At 33.4% G+C, this 10924-nt stretch overlaps 1 long non-coding RNA gene across 1 annotated transcript; it reads right to left on the reverse strand.

Moving 5' to 3' along the window:
• Positions 1-7217: 7217 nt before the first annotated feature.
• LOC140761128 (uncharacterized) lies at positions 7218-9407 on the reverse strand. Its single transcript, XR_012104545.1, has 3 exons — positions 8597-9407; positions 8339-8439; positions 7218-8179 (listed from the first exon to the last, which is right to left on the reverse strand). It is a non-coding gene; the product is annotated as an uncharacterized lncRNA (long non-coding RNA).
• Positions 9408-10924: the final 1517 nt, after the last annotated feature.

A 10924-nucleotide genomic window follows, 5' to 3' on the forward strand; every position in this document is an offset into this window, starting at 1 on the left:
CCATATTTTATACTACATGGAACATATATTTTTAATAATCATTCCAAAATGAAATTATTAATTCTATTAAACTATTTACACTTTCATATTTAAATAGTAAATGTATTATTTATCTATGATTTAATATTTATTTCAATAAAATATTAGTTTAATTAATATATTTTTGATGTTATTAGTACATAGAAAATTATTTTAATAATAAGATAATTTATAAACAAACTATTATATCTATTAAATATTATATTATTAAGAATTTTATAATATTTATATTTATATTTAAGTATATAAAATGAAAATAATGTTTAATAATAATACCTTTTAAAACGTGCTTAAGTTTATGAAATATTAAATTATTGATATTTTATGTTGTTTAAATTAAATTTATTTATTAGTATAAAATAAAAGAGTATGATAAGTGATATAGAGAGAGTAGAGGAGTAATAAATTATGATAAGATGTTGATAAGAGAGAGAAAGATGAATAAGAGCAACTTTAATCGGGCTCCAAATTTCAAATTTGGAGCCCGATGAAGCTCCAACCGGGCTCCAATGCTAGCTCCAAATTTGCAAATTTGGAGCTAGCAACAATGGGGCTCTAAATTTGGAGCCCCACCAAAAAAATGGGTTATCTTTTCAGCTTTTTAAAAATACCAAATTTACTCAATAATTATTTCATTCAATAATTTTAATTTTATTAGTATCCTTTATTAAATAATCTAGTTAGTTAAATTAAGTATATAATTAGTTTTACTAATTGGTTTTTAACAAAAATAATACCATTCGAAAGGTTTCATCGAGACCTTTAAAATGAGTCTAATATTAAATTATTTTTGAGTTAATTTAAATTTTAAATTTTTTATTATCTATAAAAATGAGTCTAATAAATTGTGTCCTAAAATATAATTACTCAAAATTATTTCCTAACGTAAATATTAAAATACATCAAATATGAAATACATCAAATAAAAATTACATTAAAATTCATATTCCTCCATTCCCGTGCCTCTGCTATAAGTGTTCAATCAATACATTTTGAAACTCAAAATGAGCTTATCTATCTTGGATCTTCCTATGTCGAGCAAGAAATCGTTGAAATCGTTCATCATCATTGGCTTCTAGCTCTTTAATGACTAGAGGTTGAGTAGAATTAACAATATCAGGTTCCACGTCCCGTTCATCCTCCATAGTCATATTGTGTAGTATCACATAAGTCATATTATTTTTATTATGAAATGTTAATTTTTGCTTATTTTATGTAATATAATTTTGATATTTTTAATTAATAACATGTAATTCTTATTTCAATGTTTATTTCGTATAATATAATTTCTACGTTTAATTAAAAAATTAGTAATTTAAAATTACTTCTGAAACTATTGAATATTAGTCTTGTTTTAAAGATCTCGATGAGAGTTTTCTAACCACATATTTTTATTAAAAAATAATAACACTAAGAGGACATATTAAGTAATTAAAAATAGCTAATATAAATATATATATTTATTATTATTTTAATAAATATGGAGCCCGATGCGTTGGAGTGCACCGAGCTCTTACTCCATTTTTAGCTCCATATTTGGAGCCTTTGGAGATGCTCTAATGAATTATGATAAGATGTTTGAAAGAGATAAGATATGGGTGATAAATTATAATAAGATATTTAAGAGAGGTTGTAGTCAAATCAAGAGTAAATTAGTAATTGGGTTAGTGTAAGATATAAAATAAAATTTTGATAAATAGTATTTATATTCTGGAATATGTCTATTATGGTGTTTAGCTGTTATTCTAGAATAAATGGTTGTATTCTGGAATAAGGATTTTTGTTATTCCTGAAGGCCATGTTCAAATCTGGAATAGGGAGGAATAGGAATAGCAAAAGCTAATTTGCTATTCGTAAAATAATGGTTTGTATTGTAGGAATAGCTATTCCTAGTTTACCTATATTCTGGAATAAGAGTGTAATAATTATTGTTGATATAATATAAAGTGAATGAAATAATGGGAAAAATTACTATAATACCCTTCAATTTGATGTAAAATAGATTGATGGGATGGAGGAAGAGAGGATTATAATATTATAGGTATGCAATGCATGCATGAAATATTGCATTATTATGCATTATCATGCTTTACACACTTAACAGCGTGCATTACTATGATGGGAGTGTATATATGTAATGGGTGCTGATATGTAGGTAATACATCACCTTTTAATAAGCAATATGAAGTATTACCATTCTTTACCTATTTACCGGCACTCATTACTATGGTGGGAGTAGTAATAGGTGCTGGTACATATGTAATAAATGCATTTACCTTCTAGCAAGTAATATCAAGCATTAAGCGCTCATTACTATGGTGGGAACGTACATATGTATATATGCATTACTTTTGGCAAGCAATATTAAGCATTACCATGCTTTACGTATTTACCAACACTCATTACTATGGTGGGAATGTATATATGCATTACCGTTGCTAAACAATATCAAACATTATCATAACAATACCCCTACCAATCCCCATTACTATGGTGGGAGCATACATATCCATTTTGAGCTGGTAGGTATGTAAAACATATTTATAGTAAAAAAATTATGCCAAAATTCTTGAAAAATTAGTGGCTAACAACATTGTCATCAAACTCTACAAAAAATTTTGTAATCTTTTTATATAATAAAATATTTTATAAGACAATGAAGCTATATTTTACTTATTAAAACTCCTCACCATTACAAAGTGGTGCTAAAAAATAGGTCACATAAGCAAACTTTATAACATTCAAAAGCAACTCATTGCATATAATTGTAAAGCAACAAATCATCACTCCTCCATAATGTATTAACATTTAAAAGCAACATATCATCTCCACTCCTCCATTATGTATTAACATTTAAAAGCAAGATAAAAAAGTAATAAATAAGATCAGAAATTATCCCTATGTCTAATTTACCCCTACGTATAATTTATCAGACCTCAATACAATTTATCTAACGAAAAAAATATATGAGGCATCTTACATAATAATTAAATATAATATACTCCACAATAATTAACATATATAAAATATAGAACACAAGGTCCAAATTCTACAACTCAAAATGTGCCGCAAAGTGGCATGTTAAACATCATGAGAAATTTTCATTCAAAGCAAAAGCATATAGCTAGCTACCGGCATCATCTCTAGCCCTAGATGATACCAATTATGTTTGCAACATCAAGAGCATCATAATCTTGGGTCAATCCCATAGACGCATTCTTTTACCATTAGACTTGCACCAAATCAGATGACAGCTAAAAATTATAACAACTCCTATCATACATACACAAAAAGCAACCAAGAAATAGATGCCTAAATATCACCTTATTAGGGTATTGACCTTTTTTAGTTTACTAACTACATCTTCTATGCCAAACAATTCAGGTATCACCTCGAGTTATGTATAGAAGCATATGCAAGTAGGATGATAAATAACTAAGAACTACAATTGATGAAGCCTTCACTCTGCAAAAAATGTAATACATTATCAAGAATCTATTATACGTAGTCTAGATGAGTCAATTTTGTGTAAGGATATACAAGTAAATGTATTTACCATTCTTTAGAAAATCATCACTTGCTAGCTTTATGGCATGCTTAACCCGAAGCATTTTCATATCCTTTTGTCCAAAATCAACGACTTTGGCATTCCTTTGAATTCGATCTTCATATTTCAAGACAAATACACCACAATCCATACTTTGATGTTCCCTTGGAATATATTTAACTTACATAACTTTTCAATTGCCGCCAGCTTGGACTCCATGTTGATATATGTCAAAAAAACAATCTTTCAAGATGTCTTCTGCCCATTTCCCCTATTGCAAATATAGATTTATATGAGTTATGTTATTGCAAATAGTACTAGATGAATATGAATAATATCCACAATATATGTTGTACCACTATTGTCGCCTCCTCCAAATAGTCTTCTGCTTCTATTAAAGAATAATGTTTTTGAATATCATTTTCTAAATCAATAATAAGAAAGTGCCAATGTAAGGATGTATTCAATAGAATCATCTAATAAGCACACTTTTGTAGTCTTCCATTTTCAAGAGCACCAGATAAACAATGTTCAATCATTGAATCTGACTTCATGCTCAAAGACCTCTTTAATGTTTTAAAAAGTATTGTTAAGTTCAAATATATTGTAAGAAGTAAAAATGCTAAAAAGAAAATAACTTACATGTAAGTCTGTATCCATAAAACAACATTGAGCAAATTCTTCGGAAACTTGGCTACGATTATGATACATCATTTGCCGTGCACAAATGATATCATCGAAAATCATGTAACCCTTTAGTAGATCCATCACATGTTTTCTTATGCAATGCATGACTCCATCATTCCAAATGTAATCCAAACTGTCAAATAATAGAGATAACACAAAAAACATCATTAAAATACAAGTATAGCTCCTTGCATAATTTGATTCAATCATAATTATTATGATAAGGTCTACGATACCAAATTGATCGGCTCTAATACCAATGATAGGGTCTACGATACCAAATTGATAGGCTCTGATACCAACGATAGCGTCTACGATACCAAATTGATAGGCTACGGAACGATTCCTTCAAGATCTGGATTTATTCTAGGAAGCAGTCCGCGCAAACGAGAGAAAATATTCACCAAATATTTTCCTATTGTCATAAAATTATGAAACCAAGTAGAATCGATCTGTAACTCCTAGATCTATGTTTTTTGTATTTACGCCCTTTGCAGATTCGAACTGCAACTAGGACAAAAATACAATATAGTGCGGATGATGGTGGTGGTGACGGGTGGAATGGATGTTAAGGTTATGAATGATAATAAAGATGAGGATAAATGGTAGATGTTGTTTAAAGGATAATGGTTTTCCTATTTTCGTATTTATGCCCTTTGCATATTCGAATTGCATCTGGGACGAAAACCTGATATAGTGTGGATGATGGTTGTGGTGATGGGTGGAGTGGATGTTAGGGTTATGAATGATTACGGAGATGAGGTGGTGATGTTGTTTAAGTGATTAAGATAAAAGAAAAGAAATGGTCGAGATCCCAAAGAAGATGGAGGACTCGACAGGCGAAAGAGATTAAAAGTTAAGAGAAACCTTGCCAACGGTAGAGGTGGTAGATTAGTGAAGAGGGATGAGGGAGATTAGGGTAGAGAAAAATAGAAAGAAGATAGGAGACAAGAAATCAATAATCCAATAGCATAATGATGCAAACGTTCACAAGGGCGTTCAAACGTGACCCCTTCCGCGTTCGAACGCAACTTATAAAAATTTTATTTTAATGAAAATATTCAACTAATGGAATAAGAAAAGACCTAACTAAATATATCACGAACCCAAGGAGCTACATCCTCATTGCTACTAAGGGATATTGGCTTCCCTTGTAATGGAAGCCCCAAAAACATAGTCACATCACTAGAGGTTAGTTTCATATTGACTTCACCTAGTATTAAACATTCATCCTCCTCTTGTAACCTTTTACATCGAATTTTTGGTTATCAACTCTTCGATTTTGTATACGACTTCAAGGTACTACAAACAATAAATCAAGAAATATTACTACTACTCTTATATTAAAAAAATATTGAGATTGATAAATCTTAATTACTTGAAATAAGGGCCCTTTTGCGCGGCACAATATCCGTGCATTCAAGAGAACAAGTAGCCTGTGAACAAGATACTTGCAGTTAGAAGACGAGAAAATATGCTATAATTGAAGCCTTATATTGTAGTATAAACAAACACATATCCTACTATGTTTATTAAAAAAAAAATAGTACAAAAAATCTGCTATAGACAAGCTTAAAACATCTACTACATAAATTGAATCCCTACATCGCAAAGATAAACCAACATGAAAAACAATCTATACTCCTACTCCTACAAGTTTATTAACAAAAAATTTAGTACAAAAAATTTGCTATAAATCTACAAAATTTCGAAAAAGAAAAAATTTGCTATAAATCTACAAAATTTCGAAAAAGGGCTTTGCACAGAGAAGATTACTTAATCTCAGAAAATAAACTTTGCTACATAATCAACCCTTCTATAATCTCAGACAAAAATTTGGAAATATATTTGATCAAAAGAACCCTAACCTGTTCTTTGAGAAGATCCATTTGCACAGCCTCAATCGCCAAATTCTTCTTATTGTCTCGGACCGCTCCCGACATATTATCAGTAAAAAAAAGCCAAAATCTTGATGAATCCAAGGGACAATGTCTTCGTCTTGGAGGTTAGAGAGTGCGAAATATGTTGTGTATATTTTCGAAGAACTCTACAGAGAATAGGGAAGAGGGAGGTGGTTAGATTCCAGCAGTTCATCTTTCAAATATACAGAAACGGTTAAATAAAACATACCTATAGGTGTGCAATGCTCCTCGCTGGCGTTAGTTCGCGTTGAGCAGTCATGGCGAAGAGCACGATCTAATAAGTACGCAATGCTCGAGTATATATAATGGTCATGCGCTGGCGTTACATATATAGGGCTCTATGTATGCAATGGTCTGCAAAGGTATGTAAGGCATTTTCTATGCAATGGTAGCGCATTGGCTTTGCTTATATAGAGCTTTATGTATGCAATGATCTACAAAGCTATATAATGCTCGTGCACTAGCATTGCATATATAGAGTTCTATGTATACGATGATTCACAAAGGTATGTAACGCTCTTTCTATGCAATGATCGCTCGCTGGCATTACAAATATAGGGCTCTATATATGCAATGGTCCGCAAAGGTATGTAACGCTCTTTCTATGCACTGGTAGCGCGCGCTAGCGTTGCTTATATAGAGCTATGTAACACTCGTGCACTAGTGTTGCATATATAGAGTTCTATGTATACAATGATCCGCAAATAGGGTGGCAATCGAGTCGGATTAAGTGGGTTCAGGTCAGGTCAAATTCGGATCGGGTCAATTTTACTTTAACACGACCACGACCCAATTAATAAACGGATTGCATCTAGTAAATACAAACACGACCCGACTCGCCTAATCCGTTTAATAAACGAGTCAAGTTAACAAGACACGTTAACACGACCCGTCATACCCGTATAATTATATGGGTCATGTTAACTCGACAGTTAACATGACCCGTCTAACCTGTTTAACATAAATCATATATAAAATTCAATATTTACTAATTTACTGATTTATCATATATAAATGGTGTATTATATAAACAAAATAATATATTTCTAACTCAAAACTCATACAACATTAAAATTACAATCCTAATAACGAACCATTACAAAAATCCATACAAATATACAATAGAGTTTAGAACAAAGTTCTAACTCTTAAATAGTATATCATATAAACAAAATAATATATTTTCAACTCAAAACTCATATAATATCGTATCATATCAGCTATGATCTTTGCAGCAGGGATACACTGGATACATTTATGAATAACATGGTTCCCATTTTGATCACCTACAAAGCGCATCACATGACCATCAAGTTCTGTAACCATTTTTGTTTTCTGGTCCATATCAACAACCTCTATTGCCTGCAACTAGCAACTCAGACAGTAGGAGTTTAGTTCCAATTAGAATTGCATGAAATTTCAAGATGGGGCCATACGCCAAAAATATCAATTGGTTATGAGTTTGAAGACTCCAAAGACCTCATTTCATTCCATCGCATTTTTAAATATCATCCAAAGAAAAACCTAACTTCCCTAGCATATTTTCATCCGCATAATGCTACTTCATTTGCAACCCACTTTCATTACTGACATTAACAAGAAAGTCAAAATAGATGGGAACACACTTTATCAAAAAATAGATTCATCATCCAACTAAACTAAGTCCTAAAATAAGAAATTGATTTGCTTTTGGCATATCCCTTCAGAGAGAACCACTTTACATTTGATGAGAAAACTTTCATAAGGTTATGTGCAGCTTGTGAACTGCATTAAGGCATTAACTGACTCAACGTGCTAGTAGTACTTCAAATATCTTGTTCCATACTTCAACTGAGGAGGAGAAAATTAACTGCTTAAACGAATGAAGTTGAATACCTCGGCTGCCTCAATTTCTGATTCCTGCTTTTGAATGTCAAATGAAAGGGGATGCAGCATGCATATAAAGAACAAATCTGACTTCTCGAAAAATGGCATGTGGCTTTGCCTGTACAAATCAGCAATAAAAGACAACCTGTATTATGTAACTTCAAAATAAGAATGTAGAGTTCATCATACACAGTCATCAAACAAGCATACATCTTTTATTTTTTAAACTAGGAAAAAGGGCCAGCACACTAAATTCAGTAATGATAATTGAAGTTACCCGTTCAATAGTGAACACAATAGACCGTTCAGCTTTAAAAATTTTCCAGGTTGCATGTGAGAAGTACTGATACTTTGCTACATATATTCTTCAGAGGCCTTCTGAGAGAAGAAATTTAAAATTATAATTGGCAATATCAAGTAGTTCTGAAAGTACCTATGATGCTTCGAAGCAGATGCATATTGGACAAAAAATTGAAGAAAAAATTAAAAGGAATTTTTACCTACCAAGAGATTTTTTGAAGTTAGCAGGAAGTACCTATGATCCTCAAGTACTGGTGCGGCAGAGCCGCGCACCACCTCCGCCCCCAACTCCGTCGTTGCCTCCTCCATCCTCCGCCAAACACTGACGACGACGACGACGAAGATGCCGGCGACCACGACGACGATGGGCCCTTCTTCGATGTCGAGTTCTCCGTCCACAAAGACGACGCCAGCGGACATGAGAAGGATGTCTCCGACGAGGAGGAGGAAGACGACGACAAGAGGGAGTTCAACTTTCTGGCTTCATCGAACGAAGGACTCCGATTCGACCCAGTCTCCTCGTCCGATGACCTCTTCTTCAAGGGTAAGCTCGTCTCCTTGGAGTCCTCCATCGTCGTTGCTGCCGGGCAAGACGTCGCCCCTCCATAAGCACCATAACAACTTTCCCGTCTCCTTCCTGAATTCTGCCACCAAGCTCCGGCTCCTCATGCTAGGGTTACCCAAGCACAAGTCTGCGTCGACCGTGGAGGCTCCATGGCGGCGACGCCTTGCCGAAGCCACACAGGTCGAGCAAGCTCTTCGTCAAGTTCAAGGTCCAGGAAGTCCCGACCTTGAACAGAGAGAGAGGAGGCGGTTGGAGAGTTTCGGAGAGAGAGGAAGAGCGGAGTCACCGCGGACGGACACCGGCAAACTCTCGGGGCAGACAGCAGGTGGAGACTAAGTGGAAGGCACCGCGGCAGGCGGCAGACGGCGGCCGGAGAGGTTGGAGAGAGAGGAGGCGCGGCGAAAATTTTTTGCGGTGAGATGAGGCGGCTGCGGGGCTGTGCCGGAGAGTCAGAGAGAATGGGTGAACGATTTAGGTTTTAGACTTTTATTACCTTTTATATATATATATATAAGCCTGAACACGATCGAATTATTAAACTGGTTAGACGGGTTGACCCATTTATGACCCGGACCTGATTATACTAAATCCAAACCCGATTAAGAGCCGGATTATCATGTCGGATTATCGGGTCGGGTCAAGATTTGTCACCCCTATCCACAAAGCTATGTAACACTCTTTCTATGTAATAATCATGCACTAGTATTGCAAATATAGGGCTCTATGTATACAATGATTCGTAAATATATGTAACACTCTTTTTATGCAATGGTAGCACACTGGTGTTGCTTATTTAGGGCTTTATGTATGCAATGATCCACAAAGCTATGTAATGCTCATGTACTAGCATTACATATATAGAGTTCTATATATATAATGATCCGCAAAGCTATGTAACGCTCTTTCTATACAATGATCGTGCACTAGCGTTGCATATATAGGGCACTATGTATGCAATAGTAAGCAATACTTATGTAACACTCATTCTATGTAATGTTCAGGGGCTAGATATATATAGTGCTACTGTAATACGCATGCAATTCTTGTGTTTAACATATGCAATATTACTAATAAACATTTCTACAATAATGAATATTTCTGCAACAAAAAATCTAGACAAGTTAAAATGGATACTTAACCTACGAACATATATTTCTGCAACAAAAAATTACAAAATTTACACAAAAATTACAAAAACACATAGAACAATGAATATTTCTACCATAAACACAAAAGTTACCTTCTAGCAACATCTTACAATGAATATTTTTGCAACAATTTTATACAATATACAAACATTACCATTCAACAAAATAGATTTACAAAAAGTTTCCGTAACAATTCAAATAATAGTACAAAATACAACCAAGAAGTTCTCAACTTCAAATATATTTACAGAATATAACCAACATGAATAATAGAAAACAACAGACCATACAACATTTCAACATTTTAAGAACATCACATTGGAAATCACGATGTGCTGCAGTGTATGTTGTAGGCAGTTTTTTCTCATGTAATTTAACATATGCAGAAAACGAACTCATTGCAGCATTGAAGTTTGGAAATGAGCAGAAGCAAGCACTAGAATATCTATTCACTTGTGCATGACACTCAGGCCAAGTATTAAACACGTTGGTCCTTCTTTCAATATGTAAATAACAATTGATTACAAAATGTAATATATGTAAATTGTAATAAATTAATCCAACAACAATACATGATACCTTCGTCCCGTCCTTTCCACAGCTGAGCTGTGATATTATTTCTGAGTTGATTACTATCAAATGTATATTCATTTGATTCTTATCTTAAAGGTAGTCATTAATCATCGCTTTCTAAAGTTTGACTTGTTAAATCCCTAGCCAAATATCTATCATGTTCACGTGTATTTCTACTAATAAAATTATGTACCACAGCACATGCCATAACAATTTTTCCTTGAGTTTCCCACGCAAATGGTTGCATTCTTTTTAATATCTTAAAGCGTTGCTTCCA

Source organism: Typha angustifolia, chromosome 6 (genome assembly GCF_048772165.1).
Source record: "Typha angustifolia cultivar Huaian chromosome 6, ASM4877216v1, whole genome shotgun sequence".
Lineage (NCBI taxonomy): Eukaryota > Viridiplantae > Streptophyta > Magnoliopsida > Poales > Typhaceae > Typha > Typha angustifolia.